Source organism: Ambystoma mexicanum, chromosome 1q, assembly GCF_040938575.1.
Source record: "Ambystoma mexicanum isolate Mex_15411 chromosome 1q, UKY_AmexF1_1, whole genome shotgun sequence".
In the NCBI taxonomy this organism is placed as follows: Eukaryota; Metazoa; Chordata; class Amphibia; order Caudata; family Ambystomatidae; genus Ambystoma; species Ambystoma mexicanum.
The window spans coordinates 41,963,340-41,983,382 of record NC_090922.1 but is presented as its reverse complement, the minus strand read 5'-3'; the positions used below and the strand labels follow the sequence as shown (position 1 = coordinate 41,983,382).

The window sequence follows — 20,043 nt, the reverse complement described above, 5'->3', positions numbered from 1 at the left end:
TGTAGAGTCAAAACACAGAATGGGCTTTCTTATAAGGTGAACTGTGTACTACAGACTAATTTCGCATGCATCAAGGGCAGTTTAGTTAGCGGAAGCAGCGGTCGGCGAGGAACAGTGACGACCTTCTGGTCACTGAAGTGCCCGCGGTAGGCGGCAGCTTCCGTCAGAGGACGGAATACAGTGAAATGTACAACTATTAACATGGAGCAGAGGCTAAGCACACAAAAGCAGGCAGTATGTTATACCTCATATGGTTTCAAGAACGTGTACAAAGCACAGAATACCTGAAGAACAGGGTTTACGGGAGGAAGAAGCCGACCTGCTGACATGTCGATGCCGGCGATGATTGGGGAATACTGGGCTTGTAGCAAGTGTGCCAGATCAACTGATTTGAAGAGCGTGGGCTGCTGGGAAATGTAGTTTCCCTAGCCAAGTAGCTCAAGCAGAGTGCACAAAGCCAAATGCTGCTTTTAAAGTTAGTAGACTAACCTCACATGTAGCCAGGCACACAATCCACAGAACCTGATGGAACCTCACAAGTAATTACAAAAGTACTTCAATTTCAATTAAAGCGCACCAAACACACATTCAGTTTAGCAGCAGGAAGATAACACACACAGATGCAAAAATAAAAAAAAAATTTAAAAAAATGGTATTGTGGAGGATATGGGGATTTATGAGTATAAAATATGTTTTCTTTGTGCTCAACACTAGATTGGGTCACTTGTTTAGAATGTACCTTTGCATCCTTAAAAGGGGGCTGAGATATATAAAAAATGGCAAAAAGCCAATTCCTCCTCCAGTTTGGTGGTAAGGATATTCCTCTTCAAGATGAAATACTGCATCTCACCCTGCAAAAATCCCCCCATTACACTGGGCCCGATCTCCACCCAAGTGATCCTCCCCAAGTACACCAACCTCAGGATTGAGATCAGGAAGCGTCTGGTCTCTCCAGGCCACCTGAGAGGACCCTTTAGGCAAGGGTTCTGTGGGGGGATCCACAGGAATCTCCACATAGGTCAGATCTGGTTCTTCCCCGCTTGTTTATGTAAAACATTGATGCTGCGTTGTCCTTTCAAAAGTACACTACGTTGTTCTCGATATTCCTCTGAAAAGCTTTTATAGCCAGGAAAATATCTGATAACGCCAATAGGTTTGTGCTCCTCTCTCTACATTGGAGACCAGAGGTTGAACAGCTCCAGATGATCCATTGTTGCTACCCAACCTACAGAGTCGTCAGTGGGAATGGGGTTCCATTCATTAGGTCTCCCTGATTCAACCAATTGAGGTTGTCCCACACAGGGACGGAGTGTCGGATGCTTGAAACCAAGCTTGCCTCAATGCCAATTGTGGTGGTCTCATCTTGAGCCTCGCTAATGGTACCAACAGGACACATGAAGCCATTAAACCACAATGCGGTCATGTGGGTGGATTTCAGGAAAAGGGTGCAAGTCTGATAGAGGTCCCGCCCTCTTCATCACAAAAATCATTGGCACTATCATATTCCAACAAAACCCTATGAAAATCAGGTCAGAGAGCCCAGCCCATCTGATAATTTCTGCTGCCAGGTCACAAACAGGCCAAGATAGTAAAACAGATTGAGTAGGGACATGAGATGGCAAGTCGGCATATGAGGACAATGGGATAAGAGCAGCCAATCATTCAGATAAGGATATACATGGACTTCTTGAAGCCTGAGGAGGGCTGCTGTTGCAGACATCTTGGTGAAAACTCTGAGCCCAGACCAAAAAGGAAGAACTGGGTACTGGAAATAATTATTCCCCCAATCGAGAAACAAAGACATTGCCGATGATGGGCCATATTGGAATATGGAGGTAGGCATCTTTCAAATCCACAACACAGAGATAATCGCCTTGTAAAGTAGATTGGATCCGTGTAGGGGTGATCATCTTGGGTTGAAATCTGACAGGTCTAGTATTGTGCGCAGGCCAGCCTGATTGGGAAAAGTTGAGAATACAAACCTTTGCCTTGCTCAGTCGATGGGACTTTCTCTATAGTGTGAGAAACCTAAAGGCGCCTCCCTGACTAGTCCCCAGGGATCTATCACCCAGGTGGCCAGGACACGGCCATCGCTATCGGATCCAGTCCTGGAGGAGGTCATAGGGGGAAGACCAGTGAGGGAGGATCACAAGGATGGGGGGGTCCTCGGGAGTGGAAGTGGGACATAGATGGGTGAGACGCAGTATCTCCCTTCTTTTGACACCTTTTCCCCAACCTACCACATAGGAAATGCAAACACTCTACCCCCTCACCCTCCTTTCCGACACGGACACTTCGCATATCACAAAGGACAACGGACTAACACTTGAGCCATTTACCTGCTGTGTACCAACACAAGAGTCAGGTAATTGATCAGAATCGCACACACCTGGCAGCCCTTTCCCTTCCTCACAGGGATAAAAGGTGGAGCACGAGAGAACAATACGAGCAAGGCAGACTGCACGTCGAGAGAGCCAACTAAGCACGGCAGTTCAAGAGGAGGAGAAAGACTGCGCAAACTGAGAGGGTGACAAGGAGAGAAGTGACCTTGTCCTTTCTGACCACGGCCCATGAAACCTCCACGGAAGGAATCTTAAGAACCCAAACAATAGCCAGCGTGTGTTGCAGAAGATGTCAAGGGTACACAGAACTCTCCTCCGCTGATAACCAAACCAGGGAGAGACGCTGGTCTCAGTGGTACCAACTTTGATTCCGGAGAGAAGAAAAGCGGTTCATCACAGCCGATGAGTCGAGGGGAGAGCTGATAAGAAACCAAACTATGTTGAACGAAAAGTAGCAAACGGCTAATTGAACTGTGAAAGCACAAAGAACTATTGATACTAAAAGGGGGAAAACCAGCAACAGAGGAGACCAGCACCACGTGGGTGGTCACTCAGGAACCTCTGGGCGATTACCAGATTGTTAAAACTATAATTATCAGAAGGGCTTGGGAAAGGCGAGAAAGGGGGTCAACGTGGTCATACAGGGGTCCAGTACAGTCGAAGGTCTTTGACCGACAGATGATTGTGAAGCTAAGAGAAGTGAATCCCGCCTGGTAAAAACTGATGACAAAGTTGGCAAGAGTGAACCCGAAGGAGGGATGTCGATAAACAAAGGCCGAAGTCTATAGTCCCAATATACAGCGTGTTGACAAGAGTGAAGCCGGCCGAGGGATGTCCACAGTGAACTGTTTAAAAAGACAGTAAGATTTGTGAATGTCACAGACAAAATTGCATTGAAAGCCATAGAAACTCGACGAAGGGAAGCTAACATTCGAGAAGGGTCTGCGCCTGGAAGAGGATGATCCAGGGGTGAAAAAGCTTCACCCACTGTGAGTACAGAAAGGAAGTTTTGTTTATTATTTTGAAACCCATCAGATCCTCAGAGGCAAGAGACATTTTGTAGAAAAGAGACTTAACCACAGAAGACCCTGCTTGCTGAGAGCGGAATTGTTGGCTCCTGTTGGGAAAGCTAGAGCATATGCTGTGCTCCAGAATTTTACCTTATACTGTGCTTAAAACGTAGGGAAGGGAGACCACAACTACCGCATCCTGAGTTATTTGTGAACACTTCCTTCTTTCTTAAGAACATTATCCCACATTTCTTTTGGATTTAGCGTAAGGATTGGAAATAGGTTTTTCTCAGTATAGGCTGTTTTATTTGACATAGACACCACTAGGACTGCCTTATTGTTTGATGGTCGAAGCTTGCACCCATCTTCAATTTTGGTTTAGATTAGGCGTTTTTCCAACCTAGCTATAAAGTTTAATAAGCACCCTTGAACTGTGATCACGCGTGTCTGTTTTTACTGTTACCACCATGAGTTCCTTACAATAGCTATAACAGTGGAATCTCTGCAAGGAGAGCTGGGCATCCAATCTGGTAGAGTGGGGGGGCAGGAAGGATGGATGGGGGGGGAGCAGAAGGTGGAATCCCTTGCAAGCCACCAAAAAGACCCAATTCCTCCAATGCTATGGTCCGGCATGATTCCAGATGGCAAGAAATACATCCACCGCCCCCACCGGAGAGCCATGGGACCATTCATGACCATCACTTAAAGCTTTAGTCAGTGCTGGTAGAAGGTGCTCCAGTAGAAGATGAAGAGCAGTGGAAAAAGAACCCCCGACCCTCAGTCCTCTGCTGCTTTTACCCTTCAACAATGGGAGAGCAGTCTGGCTTTCTAGATTTGAGGTCTCGAAAGCTATGAAAACCTGCACAGGCACTTCAGTGAATATCAAATCTTTTTGAGAAGGTAGACGTCTGGCCTGTGGGTTTGGTAAGGACAGAGTAATTCTGCTGTCAAGGGACTGGTTTTCCTCTTTGTGAGCTCATCAGCTGAGCTATGAAAAATCTTTGCCTTTGAAAGGAAGGTCCAGCACCTTATCCTGAATATGTTGTGCAGCAGGCATAACATTCTAAGCCCGGAGCCCAATGTAAATCCTGTGGCACAAACTCCTGTTCAGAGTGTCACTGACTGTGGAGACGAGTCATGCTTGCCCTGTGGTGGTGCAGGGTGCGCTCCGGGACCAATTGAGGCATTATCTGCAGTACGGCTACACCCAACACTGTTGAAGTGCCGGGTCCCAAATCGGCAAAGAGAAGTAAAGGACTTCTCGGCCTGGGGACGTGGCATCCTGGCTGGGCACGGCAGGCCAGAGCAGAGGAGTAACCCCTGGCTTGGTAACGGCCTTCATGGGAAAAGGTGGGCAGCCGCACCGAGAGGACTGGAACATTTCGAGTCTGTGGAGCGCCTGAGGCGCTGTTCACGGCCATCATATTGAGGCACACAACAGAAGGGAGGGTCGAGTGGCGATGCTGGTGCAGGTGAAGGTGCAGACATGTTGACCCCGCTATATTGGATGGCAGATCCCTCCAGATACCCATTGTGTGGATACTGTAATTGTTAACCACTAGGAGGTTTGTGGTCTGTGGGGAGCCCCCACTATTACCCATCTGGATACTCCGTATTACCCATCATTGTGGGATCATTGCTAGGGGGTATTGGCCACCGTTTGGCCAGTGCCTCGTGGGACTACTCCGCGGTTATAGTGGCGTGTGCCCTCCATCTTGGAGGTACTGTCGATTTGCTGTTTTAGTGCTATGATGAGGGATCGGTGGGTGGGGGGGGGGGGGCAGGAGGCCGGGGGGGGGGGGGGGGACGTGGACCTCTGGACTCCAAACACTAGCACGCTCACTAAAGAGCCTCCTGAGATGACGTTGGCATGTAGCAATACTGGGAGTACTACAAGGACCCCTAACCAACTGGACCAGATTATGGCAGCAATGCAGAATGGGTTTACGACTGAACTCCAAACCAAACTGGACAACATACTGGCCAACAGAAACACTGTGCAAACTAAGCTGAACAGAGAAAGAGGACATAGAACACAAGCGGAAATGAGAATCAGTGACCTGGAAGACAGAATGGCGCAGCATGGTACCGATGATGGGGTGATTAAGAAGGAGTTGGAGGTGATCCAGCTGAAGTGTGACTACCTGGAGTCAAGGTCACGATGGAACAATGTCCGTATTTGTGGGGGTACCCGAGAGTGCCTCAAAAGCTCCTATGGAGCCGTTTGTGGTGGGGCGGCTAAGGTCGATACTTGGCAACCCTCTGTTTTCGTCGCAATTCCTGGTTGAGAGAGCCCATCGGGGCCTGGTGCTCGTGCCTACGCGTGCACTAGCACAATCATTTGAGACTGCTGAACTATAGGGACAGAGACTTGATCCTCAGAGTGGCAAGGAAAGTGGAGCACTGCAATTAGAGGGCAGCAAGGTGTTTATCTACCCAGATTTCTCACGGGAATCCAGGCAGCCTGGACGACATTTGACCTGCTCAAACTCCTGCTGCGACAGCACCACATCCTCTATGCCAGGTTTCCTGCTAAGCTATGCATACAAACATGGGGTTCAGACGTACTTATTTAGACACTGAGTGAGGCACGTTCCCATAATGAACCATCTATCCCGCCAATACCCACCCTCTTGAATGCTGGTCTATCGGACTCTGTAAAATGAATGTCCCTAAAGTCATATGGGATAATTATCTTGGTTTATCAGGGCGGTAGCTCGGCTCATAGAATGTCAGGAAACCCGCTAGTCACCCTGCTTGGTTGTTGCGCCTATCACCAACCCTGAATTTCATGTTTGGGGTGCTGGGGATTGACACCAGGTACGGGGGAATGGTGAGGGCAGGGGCAGGGAGGGTTGAAGGTTTACAAGTTTTGGTAGCAATTCCGATTTATGCCATAAAATTAACTATTGTACGGGCTGACAGCCCAGGCATACATATTGTTCTCTCTAGTTGCATGATAAACAGGGATCATGAGTGAGGCAATTAAGTTCCTTATGTGGAATGTTTCGGGATTGAATAACCCAGTAAAAGCAAGGAAGCTGCTGGTTTACATAGAGCGCTACTCACCTAAAGTATTTTGGTTGCAGGGAACTCATGCACTTGGTGACATGCACAGGGCCATTACCAAAATGTCGGGAAGTAGTTGTAACACGGAATACTCTTCACAGGCTTTGGTGTGGGTGGGTGGCGGGGGTAAATCACCCCTATTCATCATTCTGTTGCATTTCAATCCACAATGTCATGTATCGATTCACAGGGGAGATATGTTATTGTGTGGGGAAGATTGGCGGGTAAAGATAACGTGTTAGTAAATACTTATGGACAGCTGGTGGCTATGTTAGCTAGATCGTGGACGTCCCTGTTGTGTGGGGAGGTGTGGGGGGACTTCAATACAATTTTGGACGTTACACCAACGCCCCTTGCACTCATCAACAGCCTTAACTATATTGCAGGCAATGTCCCAACTACAGTTGCTAGATTTGTGGAGATGCATACATCCGGGCCGTAAGGAATATACATATTATTTCACTGTCCATAACTCCCTGTCAAGGATTGATTACTGGCTTGATTTCTGCCTCTTTCTATGTTACTATGTCCCTATGTCCCATACAGCATTCTGCCTCGTACTTTCTCAGATCATTCACCTCTAGTAGTCTTGCTTAAATGAGTGCATCGCCCCAGGCCTCGACAGTTGTGGAGGATGCCATCCTCCATGCAATTAGACCACATCCCGGCAGATTCTCCCAGGCAAGATAGAATACTTCTCTGCGAACAAGATTGATTCTGTCATCTCCGTTTATGGTTTGGGAGGCATTTAAGGTATGCATGAGAGGACAGCTGATGTCCTCATCTGTGGGGATACTTGAAACGCTTCTTTAACAAATAAATGATCTTAAAGGGCAGAGGCAGCATCTCAAAAACGAATACAGGATTACTAAGAAGAAAAAAAAAAGAACTCTTGGCAGGATAAAGAGACATTCTTACATTCTACTCCCTGGCGGAAAGGGAGACTTCTTATAACTCCAACCGGTTCTAGCGCAAATGTATGGGGAAGTAGACAGACCTGGAAGAACCTTAGCTTGTATGGTCAGGGCGGAAGGAGGGACACGGTCAATAACAGGGATTATGAAGTCGTCGGGCACAATTGTCACAGAAAGTGAAAGCATCAATAAGGAATTTGCAGCATACTATAGCGCTTTATATGTTAGCATTCGGGAGAAGATATCGCAGAATATTTTGGATGCCATCGAATTGCCCGAGATACCTGAAGGGTACGACGTAATTTCATCACCAGATGTTTTTTCGCGGGGATTTTTGCCGCAGATTTTTCTTTTAAAAGAAATCATCAAATTTTTTGGGGGGGGTTAAAAAAATTATACAAATTGGGTGTGGGTGTACGGGGATAAAAATCTCTGGTCTTCCACCAGGCCAGGCCCCTTCTTGTCCGTTACTCAGCCTCTGTCCCCAGAGCAACTCTGTGCCCCCCTCCCGTCATGCTATTTTGGCCCACCCCTCTCCATACCCATCACATTCAGCCGCCACCCTTTCCTGCCGCTCTGTGCAGAAAGGCACCCAGTCGGCAAATACTTTGCTCAAAGTCGCTGGTTCAGAAGAAGTGTGATGGCACAAAAAAAACAAAAAAAAACAAAAAAAAACGCTTTTCCCTCCCATTTTATTTCTCTAAATAAATGTCTGTTGTTGTTTGTTGTCACGGTCAGCAATGATCACAAGTAATAGAGGTTATATCCTTTAACAGATCATTAAGTTAATTCTTTACTGCTCAAACTTTCCCACATTGGTGTATGAATGAGTCCCTATTAAGATCACCAACAGGTTTCAAACACTGGACTTTCTCAAGGAAATTATAAATGATACAGGGAAAAAAGGAACAGAAACTAACTAAAAGGGGCAAAATCAAATGAGGTACACTTTTGTCAAAGATGCCAGGGGCTGCAGGAAACATGCTGAAGCCCTCTCTCATGAAGTATTATATTTACAGGAAGCAGGTACAGGCTTAGGTAATATATGACACAAAGATGAGGCCACTCACAGCCAATAGCCACCCACGCCCAGTATGAACTGTCACAGATAAACTAGCATTTTAACTGCCATGGGATTTCCCCCGCAAGTGCCAAGGCCTTTTTTGGTGTTTCTGGTATTTCGCCATTCAATGCCTTCTAACGGTTTCTGTTTCATTAACCCCTTAAGTGCCAAGGACGAGCTATCTCGTCCTTGGCAACAGGCAGGTAATCCCAAGGACAAGATACCTCGCCCTTGGCACTTAAGGGTTTCACCAACGTTCAACATTCACAACATCGCATAAACACGGGGGAGCACTAGCAAGTGAGAATAGCAGGACAGCAGGGGGGAAAAGGGAGGCAGTTTGAAACACAAACTACTTTCTCCATAAGGAATGCAAAGAAAAAGAACCAGTGAACGTCAAGGAACAGCTAGCTGTACCGGTACTCAGAAAAGGTATACAACTCGAGAAGAAACTATTACACAAATCTCCCTACAGTGGAAAGGGAAGCCACTAAGGGTTAGGGCATAGCAACGGTTGTTACATTTTCATTTTAGGGTACTACTTGAAATCCTTTCATGTTGACCCTTTAGCAACGATGCACAGGAAAGCGTCTTATGAGTAAATATTCAAAAACAATTGATAAACTAAGAATACTTACAAATGTCAACCTCATGGAAGGCGTTGCATTTCTTAAAAGAGGAGATAGGAGAAAAGCCAGCAGTTATGCCACAACCAAAATGTTTTTTTATACGAAACCTGCTGCCTGGGAAGTTTTGCCGTTTGCACCATTACTGGGGAAAATTCCAAAGTACATAACTTAATCTCCATCAGGTGAGACTATATGAGATTGAAACTCAATATATTACATACTTTGGACATGCCTGGAGCCTGGCCAAAAATTCCACAAATATGACAGGGTTACACATTTCAAATTGTAAGCTACTAGCCAGCCATTAAAAAGTCACATGCACCTCAAATCTATACATATACACACACAGCACCCATTTCTTACTTGCCAATAGACATATCACTAGACATTGACCAGTGCAAATTTTGCACTCCAAGATAGGACAAGTAGAATGTTTATGAGCAGGTCAGACAGAACTAAAAATCTCCTACCCTCAGCAGAGAGGAGATGTGAGCAGGCTAATCCCGCTGTAGTTTGATTGCTTGAGGTGGAGGAGAAGGGGAGGCACTTGGGAGAGCCTACACCTGCATCCATACCAAGCCATACTCCCCAATGGTGGGACAAACTATTGTGTGGCAAGCATCCTCATTTCTGAAAACAAGGAAAGGGGTGCATTTTGAACTGTATAACCCCTCCCCCTCTACAAGTCACTGGGAAGCAGCCATTAGCATACCAAAGGCCCTCATTCTGTGTATACACCTCAGTAAATGCCTGCACCACATAAACCCGATTTTTATTCTAGCTAGTCTGCGATGTGTCCAAATTGACATAAAAACAGTGAGTTAATAATGCATAAACACTTGCTTATTTAATTTAGAAGACGCTTGTGTGAATCAATTCTGTGATGTGAAGACAAGCTGGACAAAACACAGATGTCTGGTTGTCGTTATGTTCTGTTGTGCTCCAGAACCTGCAGCAGTTTACAAGAGCTTGGGGGGTTGTGGTGGCTGCTGCTCCCTATGTATCTTAATAAACCCTTAACTACACTTACCATGTGTCGTGTGTGCCCCCGCCTTATCCGTGGCGACGAGGACGTGGAGCCGCTCTGCTCAATGGGGCACAGACGAAGAGGGAGTGCAGCAGCCGCCGCCGAGAGGAGGATTCGTGGGAGCGTGTTGCCCAGTAACAAGGTGAGAGGGGCGCAGCGCGATCCCACAGGGGGCAGAGGGCCTACGTAAAAAAAAAAAAAAGGCGAAGGAAGTTAAAAGCAAGGAGCGTAAATCTCCATGAAACAGACTCGTGAGCGAGCAACGTTGCCCCGCAAGCGCCGCCCCATACTCAAAGCCACGTACAGAGTACGCGTGATGTGATCTCCTCTACTGGCCAGACATTGTGACACGTTGCTAGGCAACGCAACACATCACCATAAGAACTCTATGAACAGCATATTGACACGTTCCTGAAAAGGACAAAAGGAAAACAAAGCACATTTTTACAATTGGAATAAAGACCATTTTAAGGGTCTAGCTAAGCACAAAGGAAAAGTGGGAACTGAAGATACAGTGCACTGCACACATCTCAACTTGGAACCCCCCTTGATAAACAAATTAAAAGGAATACTCTAGGGTGAATTTTGAAGTGCAAAACAATTAAGAAACAAGGAATCATAACTATTAGCAAGTGCAACCATGGTTGCTACAATACCTCCTCCGCCCCCCATTCCTGGCAGAACCGGGAACATCACTGATAAGATGGAAGAGGTGGAAAAGGATGTTTGAGACATACTTGGTGGTCATGGGTGGGGACAAGTTCAACCCATCCAGGAAACAAGCATTGTTGTTGCACATTTTAGCCAAGGAGGGAAGCAGCGTTTTTGATGGACTCTCAGAACCACAAAGCAAAGGTGCAGGGCACTTAGATGAGTTTACATTGACGGTGAAAAAAAATAGGAGGAGCATTTCGAGCCAAAGAAGAATGTGACTTTCGAAAGACACTAATTTTTCCAAAGGACTCAAGACCCATCGGAACCTGCAGAAGGGTATGCGGCTGTACCGAGAACATTAAGCCACACTTGTGAATTTGGTGCTTAGACAAATTTGTTGATTAGCGATCAGCTGGTGAGATGCACCAATAATCCCAGAGTGCAAGAGATACTGCTGGCAAAGGATATGACATTGGAATAATCAGTAGAATTGACCAGGAGTATTGAACAAAACGCAATATATGGAAGAAATGAAATGGAAAAGAATTGTCAAGAAGTGGACGCTGTGAACCAAAAAAAAAAAATAAAAAAACACATTTGGGTCAAGGAAGGAGTGGATAGGGCACAAGTGCTCCAGATGTGCTAACCCTAGGCATGCAGCAACCAGCATGTTGTGTCCAGAGAGAAATGCAGAATGCATCAAATGAAGACGCAAAAGGCATTTTGCACGCATGTGCAAGGAGTCTACCATTAGTGCTGTGGGGCACAAACAAAGCCATGGTGAACAAGAAAGTAACCCACTTAGCCAAAATGGAGAAGTCACGCCTCGATGTATATTTTAAATTTCAGCAATGACTGGGAGGAGCAGAAGGTCTGGTGGATGTATTTCAAATTGATGGCTCGAAGCCATCAGTGAAGTGCACTCTGCCTCTCCTTGGACCATAGTGTCGGAGAACATCTTAACGAGTACTCTGTCGAGGGATGTACGTCAATTGTCGTCTCCCCCCACCCCCACTCAAGTACAACCTTGTGGCTACGGTGAGAGTGAAATAGAATTGCTGGGAAAATGTCAAGGGCTTGTGGCTTATAAAGGCAGAGAATGCGTAGCGAACATTTTAGTGTCAAAAAAGGGTTCATCCCTATTGGGATGGGAAGAGCAAAGAAAATTGGGAGTTCATATTCAAACTACTGCATCGATTCAAGTGTCAATAGAAGAAGTGGATGACAAATGGGTGGCAGAGATCCCTAAGGTATTTTCAGAGAATCTGGGGAAGTTAGAGGACTATGAACATTGTATCAAAGTGAAGAGTAGTTCTCGGCCTGTGGTGCACAAAGTGCGTCCAGTTCCCCCACAACACGAAACAGCAATTGCATGAGGATTAGACGGTCTTCTACAAAAGGGTGTGATAGAATGGGTACATGGTACGGAATGGTTATCCCCAGTAGTACTTGTCATGGCCACTGGTCAAGGGTCACTACCAATATACTCAAAAGGGTCCAAATGGACCCAGTCCTAGCGCCTTTGGCACCAGGCTCATAGGAAAGTGTGCTCTGCACACTTTATGGTTAAGGCGCGTGGCCATTGGAAAGCATTGGAAGGCACGTGCAGAAGTCTGTGGGAGTGGCAAGGTGGAGCCACAAGGCGGGGCTAAAGGAGTGGCTGGAGCCTGGCTAATTAAGCCAGCCCCACCCGCATGCAGGCACTTTGTGTTAGTCTGCTGTGTGCAGCGTAACGCTTACCGCTGTCTGAAGCGCTTACCTGTTTCCAGCTCAGCACGTTCCTGACTCCAGCCATACCATTGCTTGAGCGCAGCTTACCTGATTCCAACTCTGCATCTTCAGCACGCACCTTACCTGACTCTGCAAACCCATTGCCTGCAGCGTGTAGCTCCTTACCCGATTCCCGGAACCATCGGAGTCGGGCAGCATCCTCACCTGTTCCAGCATCCTCTCTGACCCATCCATCTGGCACCGCCGACAGGTCCTCGGATCGCCGCCGCCTGGTCATCCCTGAAAGAGAAAAGGAACGCTCAGGTTAGACACTGCATAAACATCTTACACTTGGCCGTGCAACACATAAGCCTTGCGTGCAACCATAAAACCATACTTACCTTCGAGTGGGGCCTGCTCAATTCCCCTTTGGCACTGTTTGACCCGCTTCCAACACTGCGACACTGCGTGGCCATCTTTACATCTATTGGGGGAGAGAAAAGACATTGCAAAGGTCACGGACAATAATCATTGGGGAAAGGTATTGCAAAGGATACGGACAATAATCATAGTTATGAACACTTACCTACAAAGTGGATTGGTCACAGCCGGACTGGGCCGCCACGCACACGGACCAGTGAAGCCACTAGGTCCTCAACTATGCCCCTGCTGATGAGATGCAGGATGGAGAGCTCATCGTTACAAAACAACAACAGGTGAGACCATATGGGAAAACGTATGCTCATTTCACTCTGGAACGAAGGGTTTGAGGGGGAAATCGCAATTTCGCAGCATTTTCACTGCCTCTTACCTTCTCCCAAGGGCACTGACAGCAACCAGAGCAATCCACACTACAGCAGCTGGGGGCAGAGACTGATCCAGGAGAGCCAAGTCCAGGGAGGGCTCCAACTGTGCCCCAACGTCCTTGCAGAGACCAGGTGAGCGTAACAGTATTAGTGGCAAAGAACAATGGGAAGATTTGCTTGTGTGTTGACTTGAGAGAGCTCAACAAGAACATTTTAGTGGAGAGGCATCCTTTACCAGTCATATCTGAGGCTCTGTGTTGTGAGATTCTAGTTGGTTCACAGTCATAGATTTATTAGCAGCATATCGCCAGGTGCCATTGTTCAGGGAATGTCAAGACCTCACAGCATTCATCACCTCGGAAGGAACTTTCAAATATCTTAGGATGTCGTTTGGTCTAGCATCGGCTGCAGCTGTTTTTGAGCGGGTGATGGATAAAGTGCTGTGCGGGGAGGGGGGGGTCAGGAATGTGATTGTGTTGCAAGATGACATTTTGATTTTTGCTGATGACATTGAACAACATGATAGAGTATGGAGGTGTGTGTTGGATAAATTGAGTGAGTCTGGCTTGACAGTACAGCGCAGTAAGTGCAAAATTGGTGTGCGTGAGGTAGAATATTTGGGGCACATTATCTTGTCTCAAGGGATTTCTCCCAAGCAAGTTTGCTGAAAGTATAAATAAAGCCCCATCCCCACGGGATTGTCACGCTATCGGAAGCGACCGCAGTACAATCACTCGTACTCGTATTCTAGCGGTGCCGGCTTGATAGTCACGTGTCACGCTGTGCGCGAGGTCCTTTACTCTAATTCCTTCACCAGGGAGGCGAGAGGCGAGAGGCGGTGAAGGCAACACCGGCGACGTGTGGAGTGCGGCGTGCGGTTAGTGGGAGCTGCAAGCTGTGACCGGACCGCGGGATCCGCTGCCGGACTGGGACCCTGGCGTTGGGCGCCGAGGGACAGCTGGAGTTGGCCACGGGGACCTGTGCCACAGTCTCCCTGCCCCTACTGCCTGTTGCGCCGGCGCCGTCTCCTGTGCAGTCTGCGCACTAAGGTGAGCTGACGAGCCCAGTGAACTGGGGGCGGATGAGTGAACCCGCCGGCGCGCACACACTGAACAGGTGGAGCTTCGGCAGATTGCATGATTACGTGTGCCATACTATTGTGATTCCCTGGCCTGCCTACGAATGGGACCTGGTAGCCCCCAGGTTAGTTAACTGGGGGAGAGCATACCCTAAGCACCACACTGAGGGAAACTGTGAAACCCACACGGAGACTGCGGGCCTGGGCCTTTGATCCGGCATGGGTAGCCCCCTGACCAATTAACTAGGGGGAGTACAAAATAAGAGCAGGAAGACAACATTGCCTGTGGGTGTGGAGCTAGGGAAATTTACCTAACCACACAACTACTTGTACCATATACCCCATAAATTGGGAGTAACAGATATCTGTGGGGTTTAGAAAACATTGTGATTAATACCACAGACATGCAGCGGGGACGTAGAGCCCTCCACTCGATATATAACCTGAGGAAACCCAAGTGCCTACCGACTAAGGAGGCTAAAGAGTGTTTAAAGAAAGTGGGCAAAGCCAAAAAGAATGCTAAACACACTCAACCAGTGACTCAAGGAGCTATAACTGAATTTTTCCCGGTGAATCCGCCCCCTGCCATTAATTCAACAGCAATTGAGGAAACAATTGCATCTAAAGATAAGGACGACCATCCCCCAGATACTACTAACTTTGAAGACATTGATAATAATTCCTTGCTGGAGCTCTGCCTGTCTATACAGAGAGGGATGCGGGTTCCAACCTCACCGAGACCAACAAGCGTCATAACGATCCCCAAAGATAATTGTATGAACAGCACCACAGGGGTGTATCAGGTGGGTGGAAGGAGTGAACGTCTGTCTGTTTCACCTAATCTAGTAATGACATCGATGGAGGATGACCCTGATAATGGGACGGACGATAACATCGAGGTCCACTCTAGTGCAAACAAGATAATCGAACTGCAATCGTCGGTAGCGGCACTACAATTTGCCCTTAAGATACTGCTCCAGATGTCGGGGCGCATTCTGGCTAACACGAATGCCATTACAATGTACTTGGATACCAAAAATCTTCCCCGAGAAGATGCAGATAGTAATCTATCAGCAGCGCTATGCGCAGGTGATGAGATCAATGAACAAGAAGTGGAGATGGAGGAGATAGATGACCTGGAGGCTCCTAACAACATCAGCATACTGGAGATATCCTTGGAGGAGGTGGATGAACAGGAGCAGGAACCTAGCCCTAGGTCTCCTCTCACACGAAAACAACGTAGACGTGCAAAAAAGGCACAGAAGAATAAGCTGGCGGCCTTAGATGCTCAACATCCCACGCCAGGCAGTAAACCAGTACTGGAGACACGATCGAAAAAGGCCAGGAAAAGAATGATGAGAGCAGCCCAACGGGCAGCTAAGGCCAAGGGCCCCTTGTCAGATTGGCTGATACTTGAAAAGAAGGCTGACAAAGTGGATGATAATGAAGCATCTGTGATGCGTGAGGAATCAGTTCTGGAGTTCAGTATACAACCACAGGTGGAATGCGTACACGAGACATCGGTATTGACAAACCCCGGGGAGATAGTATCAATGGACCAGAAAAAAATAGAGAATGATGTTACCACTAATCGCATAATCTTCATTAAGAATCTATATCCTAGTGGTAAAAATCCCTGGTTAGCACGCTCGGAACTGTTGGAAAGATTATATCATATACCGCAATTGCGTGTCCTGAAAACAGAGGATTTTATGTTCATCGAACCACTGGGATGTCCTAATCCGAATGTATCAGCCATACATTGTATGTTTCCGACCACAGCCCAATTGATTAAGAAATATAAAACAGAGCTAATAGCAGTGGACATTGAAATTGATGTGGACCCTTTGGAGAAGCAATTAGCCCATGAAGTAGAAGAAGTTAATCCAACATCCGAGGTGGAGATGGCATCTAAACCTACGGAGGATGAGATGACAACTAAATCTATGGGAGATGGAAATCCTGCTCTCATCGAAATACAACAAGCTCTAAAAACATTGCTAGAAGCCATCCCGCGACTGATAAAGAAGCATTGATGCCTAACAATACTTTCCTGGAATTGTAGAGGCTTTTCTCATCTTCTAAGACCAAAGGGGTCTGCAGAATTATTGGCACAATACAGTTGCATCTGCCTTCAGGAGACATGGTTACTCGATCCGTTGTTACTCGATGGCTATACCATATATTTTATGTTCATCGAACCACTGGGATGTCCTAATCCGAATGTATCAGCCATACATTGTATGTTTCCGACCACAGCCCAATTGATTAAGAAATATAAAACAGAGCTAATAGCAGTGGACATTGAAATTGATGTGGACCCTTTGGAGAAGCAATTAGCCCATGAAGTAGAAGAAGTTAATCCAACATCCGAGGTGGAGATGGCATCTAAACCTACGGAGGATGAGATGACAACTAAATCTATGGGAGATGGAAATCCTGCTCTCATCGAAATACAACAAGCTCTAAAAACATTGCTAGAAGCCATCCCGCGACTGATAAAGAAGCATTGATGCCTAACAATACTTTCCTGGAATTGTAGAGGCTTTTCTCATCTTCTAAGACCAAAGGGGTCTGCAGAATTATTGGCACAATACAGTTGCATCTGCCTTCAGGAGACATGGTTACTCGATCCGTTGTTACTCGATGGCTATACCATATATCAAGCAGATGCCAAGCGTGGTAGCAGTGGACGTCCTTTTGGGGGTTTATTAATTGGGATAGTGAACTCGATTGTGTCTCATAGGATTAAGTGCAAAGCAGAGGAGCAGCTACTGGCGGTGGAAGTCGAACTCCATGACGACAGAGGCCCGGGACAGTACTTATTAATTAATCTCTATAACCCCCCAGGAGCACGGGCTCGGGATCTGTTACAGGAAGCGATACAAGATCTGTTGTCATCTTGGTGGCTAAAAACAGGAAATGTTGCTGTAATGATCATGGGGGACTTTAACTGCCATATGATTGATGAAACACGCTTACCCCCTAATCCGGACCTTAACAGTAGGTGCGTTATGACACATGAGAAAAGAGACGCTGAGGGGCAGGGCTGGTTACAATTGCTTGGAGCTTGGGACATGGCCATGATAAATGGCCGAACTTTGGGAGACCGGCCGGGGAAACCCACTTGGACAAATGGAAAGTCGGTCAGCACATTGGATTATATATTTATGTGCCCGGAGCTGCAGACAAGAGTAGTGGATATGACTGTCGGGCGCAATGAATGGAGCGACCATGCATCACTGCAGTGTACTTTAAATATCCCATTATACCCGCAGATGTCTTCGAACATTGGCACCATCCAAACTAATGTGACAGGATCCAGAATTGTATGGTCAGAAAGAAATGTTACCATGGCCAAAGAATCACTTGAAACTATTGCATCCTTGGGTATCCACGATTTTGAATGTATGTCGATCAATGAGATTGAGGATTGGATATCCAGATTCTCATGTAAACACGCAGTGGCAAATAAGCGATCAATGCTAAAAATAGGGGGAATAATACCTCCATTTAACAGGGAAATTAGGGATGCCAAGAGAGGACTAAGAGCAGCTACTCGCAGATTGAAATTGATGAATCTACCTGGATCTATGTATCGTGAGAAAATAAGGAAAATCAAAAATCGATATAGAGCAGAGATTAAAAATATCAAGAACAGTGAGAAAAATAATAGGTACCAAAAACTAGTGCAAACTATTTGCACTAGAAATTCCCGTGGTATCTGGGCACTCCTAAATGAGAATAGGGAGAAGACTAAAGGTCCCTTAATTAATCCAATAAGTAGGGTGGTGTGGGAAAAATTCCTATTGGAAAGGAATAGTGGAGGGTCAGAAACCCCAAAGAACCTTGGGGTAATAGTACCCCCACGTCCGCCTTTTTCTGTCACTCTTGAGGCAATATTGGAGAAGATAGCTGCCCTCAAGGCATCTAGAGCACCTGGCCCTAACGGCCTGGCTAACATAGTGATCAAGAGCCACCCTCTATTTTGGGCAGATCTGCTATCCCTGCTCTTTAAGAAAATCCTAGACCAGGGGACAATACCTTGCTCCTGGCAAACTGCCATTTTGATACCTGTATTCAAAAAAGGTAACCGCATGGAGCCTAATAACTACAGATTACTATCTATGTTAGATGTCTCGGGCAAGCTTTTTTCCTCATTAGTTCTCAGTGGGTTACAGAGATGGGCGGATAAGTGTAACATTCTTAGTAGATTCCAATGCGGGTTCAGGCAAGATTTCTCCACTTCCCACAATCTTCTGGTTATGGACATACTTCGCTCACGGGCGCTTAGTAAGGGACAGCCTCCGCTGTATGCTCTATATATCGATTTCCAGGCAGCTTTCGATACCATCCCCCGAATGAGGCTATGGGCGAAACTAGAGAAATTGGGATGCCCGCCCGGCTTGCTCTACTACCTAAAATTACTACATCACAATACTTCGGCTTGCCTTAGACTTGATCAAGAAGGCAATCTAACACGAAAGGTAAATCAAGATAGTGGGGTAAAGCAGGGATGTGTTACCGCACCCCTAGTTTATAACCTCTATGTATACGACATCCCTGTAGCCCTGAGCGAGGTTAACAACTGTCCCCCCAAAGTTGGTAAGATACCTTGCATAGTGTTAGCTTATGCAGACGACCTGGTGATCTTCGACACTACCATAGGCGGTCTGAGACGCTCTGCTTCCGCCCTGTGGGATTATGCGAAATTAAATGGCCTGAAGATTAATTTAGATAAAACAAAGGTCCTAAGATTCACTAGGAAAAAAACAACACGGGTAAATCTGATAGTACATGGAAGCATCATACCCTATGCTCCTTCGTATCGTTACCTGGGCATTGACATTGAGCCCCTCGGTGACTACTCACTTTGTAGACAAGGGCGGAGTATAAGAGCGTTGCAAGTTACCTCGCTTATCGCCTCGTTTACAAAAAAACAGGGTGGCTTTACTCTCTGGGGAACGCGGCAGCTCTATATTCAAGTAATGGCACCCATGATTATATATGGCCTTGATGCTCTGCATACGATGGATCTTGGATGGTTACAAATACTGGAGGGCAAGTTCTGGAGGCGGATTCTGGGTTTATCCCCAGGGGTGCCGATGGCCCTGATTAGATTAGAATTGGGCCTATTGTCCCTCAAAGCCATGGTATTGAAGAAAAGAGCTGGCTTCCATCTCAAGATGACAAATGGCCCTGCTAATCCCCTACTCTTTGTAATCCACCAGGAGGTGACCAAAAAATATTCTACGTCACCCTTACATAAAGACATGACTACATTTCTCACTGATATTGGATGGACCCAAAGAGGGAATATGGTCTCCAGGGAAACCCTGCATGCACTGGGTAAAAAAGTGAATCTATGGGATTGGCTTGAGAACTTTGCTCATTTAAGTACTCTTAGGTCCTACCAATTTATTAAATATCGCCTGTTTAGTTACATGAAGCCTCAAGCTTATTTATCCCTGTCTCCGTCTAGTAGACTCAGACGTTTTATCATCCTATTTAGATGTGAGCAACTACCGACCCTGTTTAAGCAAGGCGCTTGGGAAAAAATCCCGGTTGATAAACGTATATGTCGCCTCTGTAAAATCACAGAATGTTTGGAGACAGCTAGACATGTACTCACTGGATGCTTGGCACTGAGAGCCACGATTGTACGTCATCTGGGGGACTTTGTGCATGATCATGCGACCATTCCTGAAATGCCCTTTTGGCTGTACTGTACCAATACCAGT

At 46.6% G+C, this 20,043-nt stretch overlaps 1 protein-coding gene across 2 annotated transcripts in view; it reads right to left on the bottom strand.

Annotated features, from left to right (window-relative positions):
* The window catches only part of ATXN1L (ataxin 1 like), an 80,113-nt gene that overhangs the window by 18,578 nt on the left and 41,492 nt on the right, over window positions 1–20,043 (bottom strand). The window contains exon 2 of one of the 2 annotated variants that reach the window (XM_069635495.1): window positions 10,058–10,236. The exons of the other annotated variant lie outside the window; for it this stretch is intronic. The gene's annotated coding sequence lies outside the window, so the exon portion shown is untranslated. The remainder of the gene's footprint in view (window positions 1–10,057; window positions 10,237–20,043) is intronic. 2 annotated transcript variants of the gene reach the window in all.